Source organism: Vicia villosa, unplaced genomic scaffold, assembly GCF_029867415.1.
Source record: "Vicia villosa cultivar HV-30 ecotype Madison, WI unplaced genomic scaffold, Vvil1.0 ctg.000940F_1_1, whole genome shotgun sequence".
In the NCBI taxonomy this organism is placed as follows: Eukaryota; Viridiplantae; Streptophyta; class Magnoliopsida; order Fabales; family Fabaceae; genus Vicia; species Vicia villosa.
The window spans coordinates 51,766-74,502 of NW_026705422.1; positions in this window are offsets into that span (position 1 = coordinate 51,766).

The window sequence follows — 22,737 nt, forward strand, 5'->3', positions numbered from 1 at the left end:
CATTACTAAGCATGTTCATATATACATTAACATCATTCAATAAAATCAATCATCAGTAAACCACAGAATCACATCACAGGGTTTACACAGTCTCAAACAGCATACAAAATAGGCCTACAGATCGAAAGTTACACATCATTGAACTTTCCAAAAAAATCACAAAACAGAAATTTCACATACAGAAGCCATACGCGTATCATCAAGTCCATACGCGTCCATACGCGTATCACCATCCTTCATACGCGTATCATACGCATTTCCTCAGAGTAAAAAATGGCCTAAAAACAACCTCATACGCGTATCAGCCTTGCCATACGCGTATCATCAGATCAACTTCCTCTTTTAAAAATTCCATACGCGTATGAGCATCCTCATACGCTCTCATACGCAATTCACCAGCACAAGGTACTTTGGGACAGGGCAGCTGCGTATCATACGCGTATAGCCCTTGGGGAATGTCCCTCATACGCGTATGACCTCATCCCATACGCGTATGGCACTGTTTCATACGCGAAACACCAGAAAAATTTGTCCAGAACCTGCAACTTCGTAACAGTCCAAAACCCATTCGTTTTTACTCATACCAGTCCACGATTTTGAGTATTAAAACCAGAAATTTCACATCTAAACAGCATACGAATTCATCCACAACCACAGTATATGATTCCATAATCAATTTCATTCATCATACCCTAAATCTATCAGTTATTAGGGATTAACAGTCCAAATTTCAATGATGAACACAAATAACAATTCAGAATATAGAATCAATGGATTCAACCATACTCCTAATCCATACTATCACCTATAATACGATAAAAGAGATTAAACGGAGAGTCTCCCCTTACCTCGGATAAAAGTCTTGGTTTTTGGTCTCTCCCTCTACAGTTCTCCGTCACGTTCCTCGTTCTAACTTCTGTTCTTTCACGTTCTTTCTTCCCAATTCCCAATTATTTTATGAAAAATAATAATATTGAGATTAGTGAAAGTTTTACTAAACCACACCCCCATCTTTACTATTTCCTCATATGGCCCAAATGCCATAAACCATTATTTATTCATTAGTTTCACAGAATCCCTATAATTCTAATTATTAATTCAATATTCCAATTAAATTAATATTAAAAATTATACGGGTGTTACAACTCTCCCCCACTAAAAGAGTTTTCGTCCTCGAAAACATACCTCAGGTAAAAAGTTCTGGATAAGAGTCTTTCATCTGACTCTCTAGCTCCCAAGTAACATTTCCTTCAGCTGGCCCTCCCCAAACTACTCGGACTAAAGCTATTTCCTTCCCACGCAATTGCTTCAGTCTTCGATCCTCAATCCTTACAGGTAAAGTCTCAATTGTCAAATTGTCTTTCACCTGTACATCATCTACTTGGATCACATGGGACGGATCTGAAATGTATTTCCTCAACTGAGACACATGAAACACATCATGCAAGTTTGCAAGCGTCGGTGGTAAAGCGACACGATATGCCACATCTCCCACTCTTTCAGAAATCTGGAACGGTCCAATAAAACACGGAGTCAACTTCTTTGACTTCAATGCCCGAACAATACCTGTCATAGGAGTAACTCTCATAAACACATGGTCTCCCTCTTGAAACTCAAGTGTTTTCCTCCTCTTGTCATGATAACTCTTCTGACGACTCTGAGAAGCTTTCATCTTCTCCTGAATCATCTTAATCTTCTCCGTAGTCTGTTGTACAATTTCTGGACCAATCACAGCACTCTCACCAGATTCGTACCAACACAACGGCGTCCTACACCTCCTACCATACAAAGCCTCAAACGGAGCCATACCGATACTCGAATGATAACTGTTGTTGTAGGTAAACTCAATCAAAGGCAGATAACTATCCCAAGTGCCTCCTTTTTCTAACACACAAGCACGCAACAAATCCTCTAGCGACTGAATCGTCCTCTCAGTCTGTCCATCCGTCTGCGGATGATAAGCAGAACTCAATCTCAGCTTAGTACCCAAAGCTTTCTGTAAACCTTCCCAGAATTTAGACGTAAACCTCGGATCTCTGTCTGACACGATACTTGAAGGAATACCGTGTAGACTAACTATCTTCTCAATATACAACTGAGCTAGCTTCTCCATGGGATAATCCATTCTCACTGGTATAAAATGTGCAGACTTCGTCAACCTGTCCACCACGACCCAGATAGCTTCACAATTTCTGACAGTTCTCGGCAAACCCGAAACAAAATCCATCGATATGCTATCCCACTTCCACTCAGGAATAAACATCGGTTGCATAAACCCAAATGGTTTCTGATGCTCAATCTTTGACTTCTGGCAAGTCAAACAAGAATACACAAACTCAGCAACTTCCTTCTTCATTCCAGGCCACCAAAACAACTTTTTCAAATCATGGTACATCTTGGTAGCACCAGGATGAATGCTCAATCCACTATGGTGTCCTTCTTCCAAAATACGCTTCCGGAGTTCATCAATATCAGGAACACAAACTCGGTCACCAAACCTCAGTATACCATTCTCGTCGACTCTGAATTCACCACTCTTGCCTTGATTGATCAAAGTCAACTTATCAATCAATCCAACATCAGCTTTCTGACCTTCTCTGATTTCTTCAAGAATACCATTAGTCAGCTTCAGCATACCCAATTTGACACTAGTAGGAGTACCTTCACACACTAAACTCAAGTCTCTGAATTGTTCAATCAAATCCAATTCCTTCACCATTAGCATAGACATATGCAAGGTCTTCCTACTCAATGCATCAGCCACGACGTTTGCCTTACCAGGATGGTAATTCAAACCAAAATCATAATCTTTAAGGAATTCTAACCACCTTCTCTGCCTCATATTCAACTCTTTCTGATCGAAGAGATACTTCAGACTCTTATGATCACTGAATACCTCAAATCTCGAACCATACAAATAGTGCCGCCACAACTTCAAAACAAAAACTACAGCTGCTAACTCTAAATCATGAGTCGGATAATTCCTTTCATGCACTTTGAGTTGTCTCGACGCGTAAGCGACTACTTGTTGATTCTGCATCAATACACCGCCTAGACCCATCAGTGACGCATCACAATAAACCACAAATGATTATGTCGGATTCGGCAAAATCAAAATAGGAGCACTAGTCAACCTCCTCTTCAGCTCTTGGAATCCTTCTTCACACTTGGCATCCCAAATAAAAGCTTGTCCCTTCCTAGTTAGTTTAGTTAACGGCAATGCTAACTTTGAAAATCCTTCAATGAACTTTCTGTAGTAACCCGCAAGACCAAGAAAACTACGAATCTCCGACACTGACTTCGGGGCTTCCCACTGAGACACAGCTTCTATCTTTGTAGGGTCAACAGCAATACCATTCTTAGAAATCACATGCCTAAGAAAACTGACTTCCTCTAACCAGAATTCACACTTCGATAGTTTGGCAAAAAGTTGCTTCTCTTTTAACAGTCCCAATACCGTTCTGAGATGCTCCGCATGTTCTTCTTCATTCTTAGAATATATCAGGATGTCATCTATAAATACTACTACGAACTTGTCGAGATACGGATGGAAGATCCTGTTCATATACTCCATAAAAACACCAGGTGCATTAGTAACTCCAAACGGCATCACAGAATACTCATAATGTCCATACCTCGTTCTAAAAGCAGTCTTCTGAATATCGTCATCTTTCACACGTATCTGATGATACCCAGACCTCAGATCAATCTTACTAAACACACGTGCTCCAACCAACTGGTCCATTAAATCATCAATCCTCGGCAATGGATACCGATTTTTGATAGTAACCTTGTTCAATTGTCTGTAATCCACACACAGCCTCATTGAACCCTCTTTCTTCTTTACCAGCAACACAGGCGCACCCCATGGCGAAACACTAGGACGAATAAATTTCTTCTCAAGCAATTCCTCTAACTGCTTCTTGAGTTCAGCCAATTCAGACGGCGACATACGATACGGTGCCATCGACACTGGACTTGTTCCCGGAACCAAATCAATAGAAAACTCCACTTCTCTTTCCGGTGGCAATTCGTTCACTTCTTCTGGAAATTCACATACCACAGGTAACTCGCTACCCGCCACTTTTTCTTTCACATCCATCAATGCGAACAACATAAACACTGTTGCACCATCCTCGATAGCTTCATTCACATGCCTAGCTGTCATTTCCAGACTATCAAAACTAACCTCTTCAGGAAAAATTACCGTCTTCGTAAAATAGTTGATATGAACACGGTTGAATTCCAACCAGTTCATTCCCAGGATTACATCGAGTTGCTTCAACGAAAGGCACACTAAGTCCATCCCGAATTCTCTATCAAAATTGTCAACCGGACAATTTAGGCATGCAGATGAAGTAGTTACTGAACCCGACGCAGGAGTGTCAATAACCATACTCCCATTTATGTCAGATATTTCAAGATTTAACCTCTCAGCACAATCCAAAGAAATAAAAGAATGAGTTGCTCCAGTATCAATAATTGCAACTAAAGGTGTGCCATGAATGAAACACGTACCTTTAATCAACCTGTCATCTGGAGTAGTCTCTGACCCGGTCAAAGCAAAAACCTTTCCTCCTGATTGGTTCTTCTTCGGCTTAGGACAATTCGGAATGATGTGACCCTCTTCACCACAATTATAACAAGTCACAACCCTCTTCTTGCAATCAGCAGCAATATGACCCACTTGGTCGCACTTGTAACACTTCTTCTGATCAAGCTTGCACTCATTCCTACGATGTCCCATCTCGCCACAATTGTAACATCTGATACGAGCACTGGAATCTCCCCCACTGGGTTTCTTCCAATCAGCAGCTTTGCCTCTACCATATGGCTTACCTCTATCCATATGTTTCTTTCCTTTCTTGTCAACCAACTCGCGAGAGTGAGATGACTTCATCTTAATGTTATCTTCCTCAAAGATTCTACTACAATCTACAAGGTCAACAAATCTCCGGATTCTCTGGTACCTGATACCTTGCTTGATCTCATCACGAAGACCATTCTCAAATTTGACACATTTCGAGAACTCACTGGCTTCATCCTCATTGTAGTGCACATAGTACCTTGCCAGTTCCACAAACTTGGCCGCATACTCTGGTACCGACATATTGCCTTGAACCAGTGCCAGAAATTCAACTTCCTTTTTGCCCCTGACATCTTCAGGAAAATACCTCCTCAGGAATTCCCTTCTAAATACAGTCCAAGTAATTGTTGTACCATCAGCATCCAGTTCAGCTCTGGTTGACATCCACCAGTCATCAGCCTCCTCAGATAACATATGAGTACCATACCTCACCTTGAGATCCTCAGCACAGTCAATGACTCTGAAAATCCTCTCGATCTCCTTAAGCCATTTCTGAGCACCTTCAGGATTATGCGTGCCTTTGAACAATTGAGGATTGTTCCTCTGAAAACTGTTCAGCTGCCTGTCAGCACCAATCGCAGCTCCATTGGCATTCCCTCCCAGCACACCAGCAATCATGGCCAGAGCCTCAGCGATAGCATCATCATTTCTTCCTCCTCTTCCAGCCATTGTTCTGCTTAACACAAACAATCCAGTCAAAACAAAAGTATCGACAATAACTCGTATTAATCGCATACACAGGAAAGATTGACACTAAGACGCAAAGACTCTGGTCACAACGACCGACTATGCTCTGATACCACTATTGTAACACCCCTCTAATAACCCGCGGAAATTAAACAATTATTAAATCAGAGTAAGCATGCAAGAGGTGTCACAATTCATAAGTAAAGAAAATCACATTGGTACATGTCATGCATTCACTGAAACGTCTGAAATTATAACTCATTAACCAAAGTCATGTTTTGCACAGCGGAATTAATTCATCAAGTCAACATTCATCATTTAATGTATAAGACTTCAAATAACAAAACAAAATAGAGTTATAATCCAAAACTCCAAAACAACGCGTTCCCAGTGTTACAACTACCAGAGCATGACACCGACTCGATAACTAATAACCGACTTATGAGCTAATCCTCACCAAGTCGCGCCGCTATCCTCAATCTGAAAATGACAACAAGTAAGGGTGAGTCTCATCACAGTTAACCAATGTTATTGCATCATAAATAATAACATATCATAGTTATATCATTCACCCAATTGTTTCATATTCAAACAAATCATCGTTCACACATCCACCGATAAACAGACAAGTCGTCATATAACATATATCATCATATTAAAACAAGTCATGCACATGTATGAAACTGACACTATGCATGTGGTACCAACATCACCAGTGGAAATCATCCACCGACCAATCTATCATCATCCAGATACGGCCCTGCCAGCACAGATTCCACACAATGGGAATCTTGCCCTTCACTGTATCCTCTCATCATTAAGATACAGCCCTCATCAAATGACTATGAATGCATGCAAACATATATATAACATACTTTCATCATTACCATTCTACGAGTAGCATCATCTATACTCATTTCATCATCATCATCATCATTACTAAGCATGTTCATATATACATTAACATCATTCAATACAATCAATCATCAGTAAACCACAGAATCACATCACAGGGTTTACACAGTCTCAAACAGCATACAAAATAGGCCTACAGATCGAAAGTTACACATCATTGAACTTTCCAGAAAAATCACAAAACATAAATTTCACATACAGAAGCCATACGCGTATCATCAAGTCCATACGCGTCCATACGCGTATCACCATCCTTCATACGCATATCATACGCATTTCCTCATAGTAAAAAATGGCCTAAAAACAACCTCATACGCGTATCAGCCTTGCCATACGCGTATCATCAGATCAACTTCCTCTTTTAAAAATTCCATACGCGTATGAGCATCCTCATACGCTCTCATACGCAATTCACCAGCACAAGGTACTTTGGGACAGGGCAGCTGCGTATCATACGCGTATAGCCCTTGGGGAATGTCCCTCATACGCGTATGACCTCATCCCATACGCGTATGGCACTGTTTCATACGCGAAACACCAGAAAAATTTGTCCAGAACCTGCAACTTCGTAACAGTCCAAAACCCATTCGTTTTTACTCATACCAGTCCACGATTTTGAGTCTAAAAACCAGAAATTTCACATCTAAACAGCATACGAATTCATCCACAACCACATTATATGATTCCATTATCAATTTCATTCATCATACCCTAAATTTATCAGTTATTAGGGATTAACAGTCCAAATTTCAATGATGAACACAAATAACAATTCAGAATATAGAATCAATGGATTCAACCATACTCTTAATCCATACTATCACCTATAATACGATAAAAGAGATTAAACGGAGAGTCTCCCCTTACCTCGGATAAAAGTCTTGGTTCTTGGTCTCTCCCTCTACAGTTCTCCGTCACGTTCCTCGTTCTAACTTCTGTTCTTTCACGTTCTTTCTTCCCGATTCCCAATTATTTTATGAAAAATAATAATATTGACATTAGTGAAAGTTTTACTAAACCACACCCCCATCTTTACTATTTCCTCATATGGCCCAAATGCCATAAACCATTATTTATTCATTATTTTCACAGAATCCCTATAATTCTAATTATTAATTCAATATTCCAATTAAATTAATATTAAAAATTATACGGGTGTTACATTTTAAGCTTAGCTTTAGAAAGAGGATGGAAACCTTAAGAGCTGCTTATGACTCCAAGCTGGATCAAGCTGCTACTAGGAGAATATGGAGACTCTTTAGAAGGGACTTTCAGTTGGATGCTATGAACATCCAGAGAAGATGCGTGGCTGAAGCATCTGGTTCTTCTGGTTGTTTTCTGGAAGCTGATGATGGTAGGTACTATCATCCAATCAGAAATTGGAGATCTCTTGAGGAGAAGAAGTTTGTGGATGAGTTGGACGATGAACCATGCCTGACTATGGTCGTTTGGAAGCCTCAATATCCTTCAATTGATATTGATATCCTTCAATATTCTGTTTTGACTGGAGATTTCCAATGGCTATTCAACTGGCTAAGGGTGAATCTTTCTGAGGAAGCACCAGATATGGTCATTCCTGAAGTTGTCTACCCTTCAGAAGTTGCTGCTCCCATTCCTCCAAAGAATCTGGCTGAGATTCTTCAAGCTTTGGAGAATGAAGATTCTGAGATCCCTGATCCAGAATATGCTGAAAATGCTTCTGAGTCAGACTCAGATGCTGAGATGGAAGATGCTGAGAATCATCCTGCTGAGGAAGTTCCTATTCAGGAAAATCAAGATGATGTTCTCACATTGGATGATGCTGCTGGTAATGTTATCCCTTTGAATGATAGGTGTGCATCTTCTTCTGCTGAACCCTCCGTTCTGGTGAACGCTATCAAGGCCCTTCAACATAATCAAGATGTTCTAGCTTCTCGCTTGGATAAGCATGATGAAGCACATGAGGAGTTCAGAACCTTCATGAAGAAACAGACTGAAAGCACTGCTGGGATTCACGACATGCTGGCCAAGATAGTTTATAAACTAGGCTAATCGTAGTCTTTTGAGTCTTAGTTGTCTCTTGTTCTTGCATCTGTTTTCTTGCATATGCTTTTGTATCTTCTGATATCTTCTAATGAAATCTTCTCTTCTCTCATATTGTTTGTTTTTCATCTGAATCTTTTATGTTTTTTGATGTTATGACAAAAAGGGGGAGAAAATGTGATAATTGATTTGATTAATTATATCAGTTGCTGGGAGTAAGTCTCCACATTTCTAACAGAATTTGCAAGTTCTATGTCCTTGAGATTTTTGCAGGATTGAAGACATTCTGAAAAAGCTCAACATGAGAAGCAAAGACATGGGGAAAAACAATTCTATATAGAAACATGTTCATGGAATTTGAAGCAAGCTTAGTGCTGTGAAGCTTCAAGATCAGAAGCAAGAAGGAAGAATGTCCTGATATTCTCGTGGAAGAATATGCTATAACACATTCTTTTCCCTTATATGTTCTGATGCATTTTATGTATTCTGATACATACTATATGCTCTGATACATATTTTGTGTTCTGATTCATTCATGCTCTGACTTTTGTCGTTTAGTTTGTTCTGAAACATTTCAGGATGTAGAGATGCTCTGATGATGCTCTGGTACATTCAACAATGTTCTGATACAATCTAGCATGCAATGATTCAAGAAGAAATTCAAAGCTCTGAAGCTGTCCTATCGAAGCAAGAAGCAGAAGCTCTGAATGTTCTGAAGTTCTAAGCATATGTGAACGTCTCAACTGAAATGTAAAATACTCAGGGAAGTCCTTTATTTATAAATTTCTTCCAGTATTTATTTCAGGGAAGACATATTCACACACTATGTTTATATGCTTATGCTATAACTGTGTATTTGTCTTTAGCCATATGATATTCTGATTGCAAATTCATATCAATTATATATGTTTTTGTCATCATCAAAAAGGGGGAGATTGTTAGAACAAGAACTGTTCTTATCAATATTCTTAGTTTTGATGATAACAATGTATATGAATTTTGCTTGAGATAATGTGGTACTCTAATCCTATGCAATTTCCATTTCAGGAAATATATAAAGAGTATGCACAAAATCAGCGCAAGAAGCACTGACTCAGAAGGTTCAGCATGCAACATCAGAACATGGTCTGGCAAGACATCAGAAGATGGTCAAGCAAAATCAGAACATGGTCTATTGAAGCATCAGAAGAACTTGAGATCAGAAGCAGAAACACTGAAGTTCTCATGGTATCCCGCTAGAAGCACTTCAAGGTCAAAAGACAAGAAGATGCTCTGCACCAAGCTGCTATGACTCTGATATATTCAAACGTTGTATCTACAAACATCAGATCAGAAGCAACTACAAGATAGCAGGCTACACAGACTGACAAAAGGAACGTTAAAAGCTATTAACGGCAAAGTCAGTAATAGCAGGAAAATTAAGGCTCGAGGTAGTTGACAAAAGAGTGAAACATTAAATGTAATGCTGTACGGATCACGCAACGCATTAAATGCTCCCAACGGTCATCTTATCAAACGCCTATAAATAGAAGTTCTGATGAGAAGCTGAATACAACACTTTGCGCAAACATACAGAAACGCTGTCAAATTCAAAAGGTCTCAAACTTCATCTTCAACCTCACTTCATTACTGTTGTAATATCTTAGTGAGACTAAGCTTACACTTTAAGAGAAATATCACAATTTTGATTATAGCTTTTAAGAAGCATTGTATAACTCTTGTAAGAATTTGTTTACATTCATTTGTAAAGAACTAGTGGAGATCAAGTTGTGATCGGATTCTCTAGAAAGTCTTAGAGGGTATCTAAGCATTGTGTTGCTAGAGTGATCAGGTTGTGATCAGAATACTCTAGAAGACTTAGAGGGTATCTAAGTAGAAAACCATTGTAATCTTGTGTGATTAGTGGATTAAATCCTCAGGTGAGGTAAATCACTCTAAGGGGGTGGACTGGAGTAGTTTCGTTAACAACGAACCAGGATAAAAATATTGTGTTCATTGTTTTTATCTTAAGAGTTTTTTTAAGTCACACTTATTCAAACCCCCCATTTCTAAGTGTTTTTCTATCCTTCAACTCCCTATTTTACTAACCATGCAATTAAATAATAGTTATATTGTACGGAAATTTAAAGGCAGAAAATAAACCTACAACTATTACAAGGCTTTGGGCAGTTACATAATAGAGGAAGAATGGAGCGCGAAAATAAAAACCTAACTATTACAAAAAAACCTTTTGCAAACCTATACACATTTTCTAGAATTTAAATGGCAGAAAAATAAATAATTAAATAAATAGAATAAAATAAAGGCAGAAATTAAAGCATAATTTAAATAAAGGCAGAAAGTAAATAAAAACAAAAATAAAAAGGCACAATTAAAAAAAAAAGGCAAATTATTTAAAGAAGGCATTCGACAATCATAGAGTATGGGATGAGAAGAAAAGTTAGCGGTAATGAAGAAATTCAATGTTTAATTACAAAGGCAAACCTAAACCTTGAAGGTTAAAGGCTAAAAAACCTAAGGGTAAAATAAATCTACAGGCTTTTGCCTAGGTTAATGGGCACATTTTCCTAAAGGTTTTCCTTAGTTATCTATGATTTTTTAGTTTAAGGCTAAAACCTAAAAAAACCTAATAGTAATTAAATTAAAATATGTGTCTTAATTAAAATTATTTAAATTACCTAAATAAAATTATATTAATCTAAAAACCTAAAATTATCTAACAATATTAAATAAAACGTTAATCCTAATTAATTTACCTAATTAATCAACTAACTATCCTAATTAATTAATTATCTAATTTAATTAACAAAAAAACAATTGGTTTAATTAAAAAAAAAATTAAGAACTTAGGTTGAAAAAGGAAAAAGAAAAATAAATAAATAAAGGGTTTTTAAAAAAAACGAACAAAATAATAATAGAAAATAAATAATAGTAAACAAACCTGGCTGAGGGCGCTGGATCCAGTGTGTCAGTCTCCTGAGGGTACATGGTGGGGCTCATCCTCAGCGTCATAGGATTGAGTCTCCTGAAGATCCAACGTCAGAAGGAAGGGGGCGCATGATAAGGAACGGCTGGCAGAGAGTACTGGATCTGTGATCAAGGAAATAGCAAAAATAATACGTCTAGCCTGGGAATCGAACTCATGAACCCCAGGTCGATTAATTCCCTTTTTGCCAACAACGCTGCACATATATTGTGTTAATAAACCAATATGAAATATTAAAATAGGAAAACGAAAATTGATTGGTGAATTCAAACAAATAAGTCAAACTGGGCCCACGAGTCATGGACTGGCCAATCACGAGAGGAGGGAGGAAACATCTGAAGTCAATTTCACTGACTGGCCAATAAGGGAACACACAAAGGCCACGTCTGCAGTCAATAAGCCAGAACCTTGGAGCCACCGGACCGGCGAGATTCCGGTCATCTTCTCCGGTGGGGAGAATCTTCAACACCTGCGAAACTGATCAAAACAAACAGAAGAGAGAACCCAGATCCACTAATTGAGGGTCTGCGAACATAATGGCAGCGTTAGTTTGGACTGGAAAGTGCTGTAGATATGGTTTCTAAGAATCACAACCTCAATGCCCTAACAATGGCATGTCATGACTCGGGCCCCTAAACACACATGTTATGCGTTCAACCTGCCCCAATTAGGTTCCTGAACATAACTATGGGTATAAAAACAGTTAGCAACGTATGAATGATCAAAAATCAAATTTCAAAAGAACCTACCTCTGGTGAAGATGAGTTGGGCGGTTTTGGAGGGTTGTAGGCTCGAGCAATGATTGGAATCAGCTTATGGGTGCTTAAGCAACACAAATCAATGCCTGGGAATGGTGGATAATGGCTGCCACGAAAGATTTCTCTTGCCCTTTTTTCTTTGAACTTTTGTGATTTAGAACCCTATCTCTTGGCCTCTCCTTTTCCTCTAATTTTTTCGTCCCCCCTGTTCTGAATGTCCTCATGTATATATAAGGATTGGAATTAGGGTTTTTCATGGCTTGAGATTGAAGCAATTAGGTGATGTGGAGATTGAAAAAGATTTTGAATGAAATCTTTCTATTTTGATCACCATACTATTTTATGCATTTTACTCATTCATTCTTGGCCATTGGATGAGGTTTGATTTGATAAAATATTTGGTGAGTGAATCATAAAATTTTATTTCATTTAAGTATGTTTTTATTTGATTTAATTTGAATAAAAATCAAATATAAATAAAATAAAAATCATGAAATAAAGTTTATATGACCAATGGGCCTCTCTTGAGCTTGGAATCACGTGGACAATTCAAATTTATGGGCCCAATACTCAAAAATATGAATTTCATCCATTAGGGCTTCATGCCTTTCTTGATTTTCGGCCAACTTCTATCAATCATAACTCTTTCAATTTTTATCGTATGGAGGTGATCTAGGACTTTTTGGAAAGCTCAAGATATCCTCTATAAGCCACTAGGGAAGTTTTTTTGAATTTGAAGATTTTATCTTGAAGATATGGCTCCTGACAAAAAATAGCTTTTGGCGATCTTCTAGAAGGACCTGTAATATATTGACTCATATCTCTCAAATGAAGCATTTTTGGCCTTGGCATGTGAGAGACAAAGTTGTAGAGAAATCAATTTCCTTCAAATTGAGCTTTGGATGAAAAATTTCTAATGTTCCATGTGAGAGTTATGACTGGTCAAAGTTCAGTTGACTTTAGGTCAAAAAACCCTAATTTAGAAACTTAGGTTTTTGATGATTTTGGAGCTTTTCTCGATGAATCATGATCAACTCTTGATCAAATGATGAATCTAACATTAAAATGTTGATGTTTACCAAAAATCAGGAGTTTTGACTATACTTTGATCATAGTTGACTTTTAGGTCAAACTAGTCGACTGTTGACCATTTGAGCTGTTGATTGAGCAATCTTAGGAATCAGAGCTTGAAACTTGAGGTGAGGATCCTTTGAATCATATGAGAGACCATGGGTTCCATTTGAGGCCTCAGAAGTTGATTTCTCTTTGAGAGCAACAAAACCCTAGTTGTGGGTTGATTGCTTAGGAGAGAAGTAAGCGTGCTCAATCCTTGCATAGACTTGAGTGACTGAAGATCATGTGAGTCAGAATATATTGAAATATGATGGGCAAATTTTGAAGTACGACACACATAATTTAGAATTTCTTCAGATGCTTATCTGGATCCTCACCTGCAAAATCCTTAAACCTAGGCAACAAATGTATCAAACCAAATTTTAATTCAAAAGGCGTATCAACTGCGTGATACTCAATACATAAACCATTATAGTTCATATCAGGGGCAGCCAATTATCTCAATGTTCTTTTTTTTAATAATAATAATTTTTTATAAGTTAAATATCATTAAAGAAAAAAGATTACAAAAAGTTGGAGGACCAAACGAAACCCTCACTCAAAAAAAAGTAATTCTAAAGTTAGGCAGTCATGTTATCGACAAACTCAGAAATACCAACTATGTCCCAAATAGGCAGAAACAAAACACAAGAGATATGATTAAAATAAATTCAGAAAAATCTAAAAACATGAAATTTAATATAATTAGATGAAATAAGAAATTTGGATTTTTTTTGGATTTATTAGACACTATGAAAACAGTAAAATATTCATTAAAAATAAAAAACGATGAATTTAGAAAATTGAGGGCAAATTCACTTACTCCTTTAGATTTTTATGGTTCAAGTAGGTAAAACAGAATTGCAATCAGACACAAACTTTTAGAAAATCGGGTTTTCATACCTAGTCAGGCATCCGGACGCGTAAACGGCGAAACCGCAGAAAAATGCAGAAAAATAATAGAAAATATTCAGAAAAACAAAACAAAAAATACCTAAAACTATACTGTTGGCTAAATCGACAAGAATCCCCGGTAACGGCGCCAATTTGATTTGTTGTCGAGCGCGGATCAAGAACGAGTAATTTTGAAAATAGTAGTTAGCGAGAATGGCTCGAGTATCGTATCGCAAGGATTCTTGATTTTATTAACCAACTGAAACGATTATAGGGGGTTTGTATTGGGTTAGGATTCGATTAAGAAAAACAGAGTAAATACGTGATTATTGAAATAAGTGATTATAACAAGTTAATCTACCGGTTCAACTTCCAACTTATCATTGGTCATTACAATTCGAATTCTCTAAGCGGTTCCAATTCCTATTCGATTTCAAAATTGAAGAAACAAGTGTCGACAATACTACACGAGTTATGGAAGAAACGAGAATCGGAGTCACCATCATTCAACCATTTAAGCCTAGATTTTTGAACAAACATGTTTTCTTTAATCCTTAAATTCAACCATAACCTCTTGTTTGCCTCATTCCTACCATTGAGAGAATCAAGAAAAGAATCTTCCGCCAATCCCTCCAAAAAAGTGTCTCCCTTATTAACCTCCTTCACACATTCCTCCAATTCTAAATCGATCTTGCCAAAAATTGAAACATTCCACCATCTAAGCCTCTCTTTTAATCTCCTCAATTTTTCTTTTAGAACAAAATCACCTCTACCTTCCACCAACATCTTTTTCCATTCTGATTCCACAAAAGGAATAAAAGAATTCAAAGCAAACCCTTCATTGTTGAACTTGAAAGGTTTATGGCCCCAATTAAAATTATCCTTCACCAACCACACTGGACAATGATCTGAAATATCTCTACACCCAATAAGTTGTCCTACTAGCCCCCACCTATTCACTACAACATTAGATACAAGAAAATGATCAATTCTACTCATGGCTCTCCCATCCCCACTATACCAAGAAAAATTCTTTCCTTTGCAAGGAATATCTACCAAACCACTATCTTCAATGAATTTACCAAATAACTCTGATCCATTCAAAAGCACCCTCTCACTCCTCCCCTTCCTTCCGTGTATATTTTTAGTAGAGTTGAAATCCCCTCCAATAATCCCCTCCCCATCCCTATAAGAATCCTTCAAAAACAAGAGTTTAGCCCATAATTAATTCTTCTTAATAAGAGAACAAGACGAATAGACATTCAAGATATAATACACATTACCCTTCCAAACTACTTTGATCCCCAAAAACCCTTCATTTTTGAAACTATGAACAACCTCCACCCCACCAAACTTCCATAAATAAACCATTCCACCCGACATACCAACCAAATTTGAAAAGGAATAACCAATCTCCGTGTTGCTCCACAAACTCTACGCCAAGAACTCATTCAAATTAGTTAACTTGGTTTCTTGAATAAAAAAAAGTCCACCTCACCCTTTTTAATGATATCACTAATCCTCCTTCTTTTGAGTGTGTTGCCTCCCCCTATAACATTAAATGATCCGATAATCATTTCAAAACAATGGGTTTCTCCTTCTTAGACAAAATTCTCTCTACCTCCATTCTTTTTAATTCTTCCATCTTTTTAACAAAATACTCTCGGCCTTTTGAATTACCCACCCCCAAAGCTTCTATTGCCATTCTTAGCTTCTGTCCATTATCAATGTTTAAGTGGTCCCATTGCCTAGCATTATTAGTAACAATAAGGCCATTCTCTGAAAAGTTCTCATAAAAGACCGTTTCTCCACTAACTTGAATACCGCCTATCCTCACTATTGGATCCTGTCTCGGCACAGAAACAAAAGCGTCGACACTTGAGTTAGAAAAAACCTTCCTACTTGTATTCAAAACTTTTTACACCCTCCCCTTCCTACTAACCCCCTTCATCTTCCTAAGCAATTGGTTCTTATAACAACCCCTGTCTCCGCCATCTTTCTGAACTTGACTTTCTTAGCCTTCACTCCCTGATTATTCATCAAAGAACAAGGGACCGCAGAAGCACCAATCCCCTCCGACAACTTTGTAACAGGCTCCCTAAGCACTGTCACCCCCACAACCGCCCCACAATTGCCAACCGATAACATTGCCCTATCAAACGAACCCTCCTGAGACACCTCTGTCTAAACCAGGAACCTCCTTCAAGGATTTCACTATGCCCGCATCATTTTCACCACCTTGTATAACAGAATTTGCAGATGACCTGCTAGGTTCCGCACTACCAGCACCAACCTTCTCCGATTCAAACTCTTCAATGCTATCCCTGGAATTGTTACTCCTTCCTGACTCAGCTTTAGAATACAAACCCCAAGACCCAAAATCCTCTGAATTCAACGATTCAGAAGAATCAGAACAATCAGAGAAAATCTGCTTCCTAAATTGAGAATAATAAGGGACAGAGAATTCCTCCTTAATAGCAAACCTGGATCCTAGCCACTTCAAAATATCTCCCACAAGTTGTATAATCATCAATGCTGGTGAACGTTCCAAAAAGGTTTGCAATAGCCATAAATAATTCCGAAGACCACCCCAATCTAGGAGTACCAATCTCTCTCAACCAAACTGCCATAGAAACATCAATATCATCCTCACTCCATTTCGATACCTCCACAAACCATTCCTTCCACCACCCCTCACCTTCCCCCACAAAGTCAGACACCGCCCCATCATCGCCTTCCTCTATTAAACATTTCTTAGCTCCTAAAGGAGACACTAAGATACCGAAAAAGCCTGCCTTTTCTATGCTATTTTGAATGCCATGACCGGAACCGAGGGTTCTCAACACGCCCACCTAAGCCTTTGAAAACCTTCTTCTATCTTCCTCTTTAGTCTTAAAAACCAAAGTCTTTAGCTTAACCTCATTCCCCCCACCTCTATTTGAATCAGCCAAAACCTCCACAAAAGATCTCCCATCTACCGTCGATACCCCCAGTCTCTACAATGAACACCGCCCCCAAAACCATGATGCTGAACAACGCGATTGCCATTTCCCTGGAATTTTGCCTTTTCACCGTTGATAACCTGCCTCTCGAACCTAGGAACATTTGCATGAATCTTCTTCCCTTCAAAAGCGACATTATCAAGCTTCACCCCTAACCACCGCACGTCCTCCACTTTCGTAAATCTCGCAAATCCGAAGCGCTTATCGATCCTATTCCTTCTAGGTGAAATTGCGACCTCCACAATGTTACATAAGCAACCAAAAAGGTCAAACAGATCTTCTACCTTGCACCTCTCTGGGAACTCAGAAATGTAGAAAGACTCCATTCCTCCGACGATCTTCTTCCCGATCGGAAAAACATCCCAGTGGGGGCCCTAGTTCCAAAAATCTCTTCGCGAAACCTTCTTCCATTCTCCCTTATGGTGGACACCTTCACCCTCCATAGAGGGCACCAGGAACCCTAAAAGTTAGAGAGAAGCGGGAGAAAATTCAAAACTAGAGAGAGAAACTATGTTGTGTGACTTCAATTTCAGTTTTGTAGGTTCAATACTAAGCGAGTAATATAATAATCAAATCAATATATTAATCAAGGTATGCGTCTAACAACACTCATTAACGTCTAGATAATATGAAGTGTTTAACTTTCAAGAACCACTAAAAAATAGTATAATATATTTTTTTCCATCGTTACAACTCTAGTTAACTTAGATTATGATAGTATAGTTAAACCCTAATAAGTTTATATATATGACTTAAGAAAGTCATTTCTTCTTTCATTCAATATTCTGACCAAGATTTTGATTTTATTATAGAGCTCAAACTCATTACCAAGAGTTGATGGATCTCATATTGATTATTCCTTAATTATACAAATTTTTAATCGTACTCAACATCCTTTCAACTAGCACCCTAAGGTATTAGGTGTCGAGAATCAAAATACAATAAATAACTTGTTAATTATTAGGGTTAACGTGTCATGCCATATGATTAAGATCAACATTATACTTGAACCCATAAAATCTCGTAGTTAATTCGTAGATAAAGTCGTAACTAATTTCTAGGAAATTTATTTCAGAAATTCTAGTTTTGGAAAAATACAGTCTCCTCAAGTTGATGCATTACAAGTGGTAAATTAAGAAAATTATTAATATGCAGTAACAATGATAACTAATAGCTATCACCATAGAAATGTAGATGATACTAATCTTGGCAAAGTTAAAACAGTAACAATGATAATTAATATGCATGTGTGTACACCTTTGTCATAACTTCCACCTTTTCCACTATGTACCAATGACATTGCTGCCATTCTTCATTAACACCTCAACCAGCCCCTTTCTTACCACTTGTCAGCTACCGTTGCAAGTGAGTAAGATAAACTGATATGCACACTAGATATTACATACATGTTTTGATAGACTAAAGATCTCATGTAGGTATACCTAGATGTGTCTGCTATTGGAATGCTTCTCTTAGGAAGAGCGGTGGCATGTTATGGTGAACAAATGTTATTCTAGCTATTTTCCATTCACTACAAGAAAATTAGGGTTTTACGACACAAAAGTTGCGACAGTTACTTGATAACCGTCGTAATTAGCATATAGAAACAGTTGTTACGACAGTTAAGACCAACCACCCTTTATTTTTTTGAAAAGTTAATATAAAATTGTGACGGTTATCAATAAACCGTCCTAAATTGAATTTTACGATGGTCACAGTAACCGCCCTAAAACATTAGTCACGACGGTACATCAACAATCGCCATTATACATTTTAACCCACGCACTGTCCGTTAAGCAGTTGAAATAACTCATCATATCTACGACAGTGACCCAACCGTCGCGCCTTCTAAAACCCATCAAAGATCACGACGGTGAACCAACCGTCGTGCCCCCTAAAACTCATCTAAGGTTTTCTTTCATTGTTTTGTTTTCTCATCTTTTTATTTTTAATAATTAAGTGTTAATCATATCAATAATAATAAATAATGATATTTTAAATATAAATTATAAAATTATAATTATATTAATACTAGTAATATTTATGATATAGTAATAATATCTACATATTGATGTCAAAAATATTTTATTTCTCCCACACATTTCTTTTCACTCTCTTTATTTTATTTTAAACAAAAAACAAAAAATTATAAAAAGTTAAAACAAATAAAACGACACCACTCTCATTTCTTTTCGTTCCCCCTTTCACTTTTTTTAGGGTTTTTCTTTCACTAATTTTAACGGCCAAGAAACACTTTTCAGCAGAAAATCAATCGCCAATCCTCAACTACAAGACGAATCAAACGACACTGTTTCTTCTTCCACCGACGAACCTATCAAATTCGATGAATCCAAACCTATTGTATTCCATCAATCTCTCCGTCATCTTTCGCTTTTAGCCGCACCAATATCGTCGTTTTCAATCGCAACCGGGGCTGCACAAATCTAGCCATTCTCCTTAAATTATAACGTCACACCAATCTCACCGTCGTTCGTATATTTCGGATTCTCACCAATCTCAATTTCACTCTTTTCATTTCTAATCCTAATTCAGCCTAGGATTTTGTTTTAACTACTCGATGAAGTTGCAGTTTGATGAACAAGCTTGTCTCTTCCAAAATAATACTCCAACTGTTGTTTATATCACCAACCTGGCTTCTAGGTAAGTTTTTTTCTTCTATTTTTTTAGGTTTTCTTAAGGTAGGTTTTTCCATTCTTTTTGGTTTTCTTAAGGTGGGTATTTGTGTTTAGGTAACTTTTGACTCTCTTTATAGAAATTGATTGATTTTTTGACGGTCCTTTTTGTTTTTTTTCATGTTGAATGTTTGGTTTCAAAATTGATTTGTTTTCAATTTTCTGTATATAATCCTAAATTTTTAATATTAATCAATTTTCGGTTAGTACTTAAAAGTTTCAATTCATTGTGTTATAGGTTGGTGTTAGACATAAATTCATCTAGCATCCTAAAAAATGAGACATTTGTTTCAAAGGTATCTATGCTCTGTTGTTACTCTTTACTATGATGTTCCTATTTTTCTTATGAAAAAATACATTTGTTTATATCATGCTAAAATGTTTAACCACTTCTTAAATATAATTGGAAGTAAGCTACAGGGTTACAACTATTTGTTTCAATGAATGGGAAGCTTCTTGATATTTTATACTTGTAGGAAAAGACTAAGCAAAGGCAAACTAAACATCAAGATTTAGACAAAATTCAGCCACTTTTGTTTTCTCTATTTTCTTTGGGTTCTTATTTTGTCTGAATGCATTCACATTTTTTATTGTAGCTGAATTGAACCAGTGAAGAAAATGATTTATACTGTTGTTTGTTTGACAGATTATACAAATATTTTAATTTGTATGTTATTCAATGTCTATTTTTTATCACACTCTTAGCCACACTTGATACATCGGTAATATCGTGAATTGATAGTGAAGTTGTTGGTAATTAGTTGTGCATCCCTACTTTTTGATAATGGAGTATTGGTGTGTTATAGCTCTCTTAGTTTGTTGTGATGTAATAAATTTATCTAGATTCATTGTTCATCCCTACTTTTTGATAATGGAGTCTTGGTCTATTATTTCTCTTAGGCTATGTTTAGAAGTTTGGAGGGGAGGGGAAGGGAGGGGAGGGTTTTGGAAAATAGGAAGGATTGGGTGAAAAGGATGAAAAGATTTTGGGTAGGAGGGTTTTGGAGGGTTTGAGTTTATTCATAATACCAACAACCCCATAAAATGGGGGAACTCAAAAATTGTATTGAAGGAGGTTTTGAAGGGCTTACATAAATTTTCCGAATATCTTTTAGGTTGTTATTGTATTCTGAAAATTAAAAATTTAGTAATGATAATGACTCTTTTATCATTCTAAACAAAATCATTTTTTCAAAAAATGTCAAATATTTTCCTATATTTTTTTAAAATTTCGTTTTTGGAAGTCTTCCATTCCCCTCCCCTCCAAACTCCTAAACATAGCTTGGTTGTGTAGTAATAGTTGTATCTAGATTCATGCCATTGTATTGCTTCATGTTTTGAAATTGAGCTTAAATTCGTGTTGAAATATTTGTAAGAATTTGCATTTCCCTCAGTTAGTCTTACATTTAATGACACACGACTTCTGAAGAATACCTTTCTATTTTGAATAAAGATATTTTATGTATTTTTTACTGTATATGTAATGGATTTAAATAGAGATGCATTATGTATTTTTTAGTGTATATGCTATATATGTATATATTAGTCTTTGAAAATTCTATAGCATATTCCTTGACTATGTTATTTTCTCCCCTCAATTTAAATTTGTAATAAAACATCTAGAGTGAGAGTTTTTGAATGTTGCTTTCCATTGATGTTGGGATCGATTTTTTTCATAAACATTCACTTATTTTCATTGATACCATGTTGCCGTCTTTTTGTCATGGGCACGCCAATATATTAAAGTTGTGCCAGTTGTAATAGTCCAACAGTGTTGGAGTATGAAAGAATTTTTTTCTAATCAAGATATGTGTTTTGTTTGTAATGAAAGAATTACGGTGTGATGCAGATAGATGTAGGATATGGTATGAAGAGCATAATGAGTGGTTTCTATTCAACAATGACGTTGAATCTCAAGCAATATTGGCAGCAACAATTTAGAATTCGTCTGATTTATCAACAAGCTTTTAGGGTGTTATTATTTTTTTCTTCATTAGTTCAATGTCAAAAACTAAAGTTTATACTTAAGAAATCCAAAATGAAGGTTATTGATATTATGGTAAAAGATGTGAATTTTTATTGTTATTTTGATTTTTTTATAAATTAATCATTTTAGCGGGGGTTATAACCCCCCTTAGATTGTTTTGTACGGTTAACAACAAATAAAATTCACGACGGTTTGAACCATTGCAATCAATACTGACACTAAGACTGATCACACTAAGACTCTGGTCACAACGACCGACTATGCTCTGATACCACTATTGTAACACCCCTCTAATTCCCCGCGGCAATTAACAAATTAAATTAGAGTAACATGCGATAAGGGTGTCACAACTCATAATAAAATAAACCATCATTTCGTCTTATGTCATGCATTCACCAGGAAACATCTAATTATAACTCATAATTCAAATTATCATGTTTACACAACAGAAATAAATCATCAAGTCAGCATCACATCATTAATGCATAAATCTTCAAAATACATTAAATAAATAGAGTTATCAACTAAAACTCAAACATCGCGTTTCCCAGTGTTACATCTATCAGAGCACGACACCTGACGCTAACTAACAAATCGACTTATGAGCTAATCCTCACCAAGTCAAGCCGCTATCCTCAATCTGAAAATGACAACAAGTAAGGGTGAGTCTCATCACAATTAACCAATGTTATTGCATTATAAACAACAATATGTCATAGTTATATCGTTCACCCAATCATTTCATATTCAGACGTCTCATCATCATACATTCACTAAATCATCAAGTCATAACATAACATACATTAATCATGT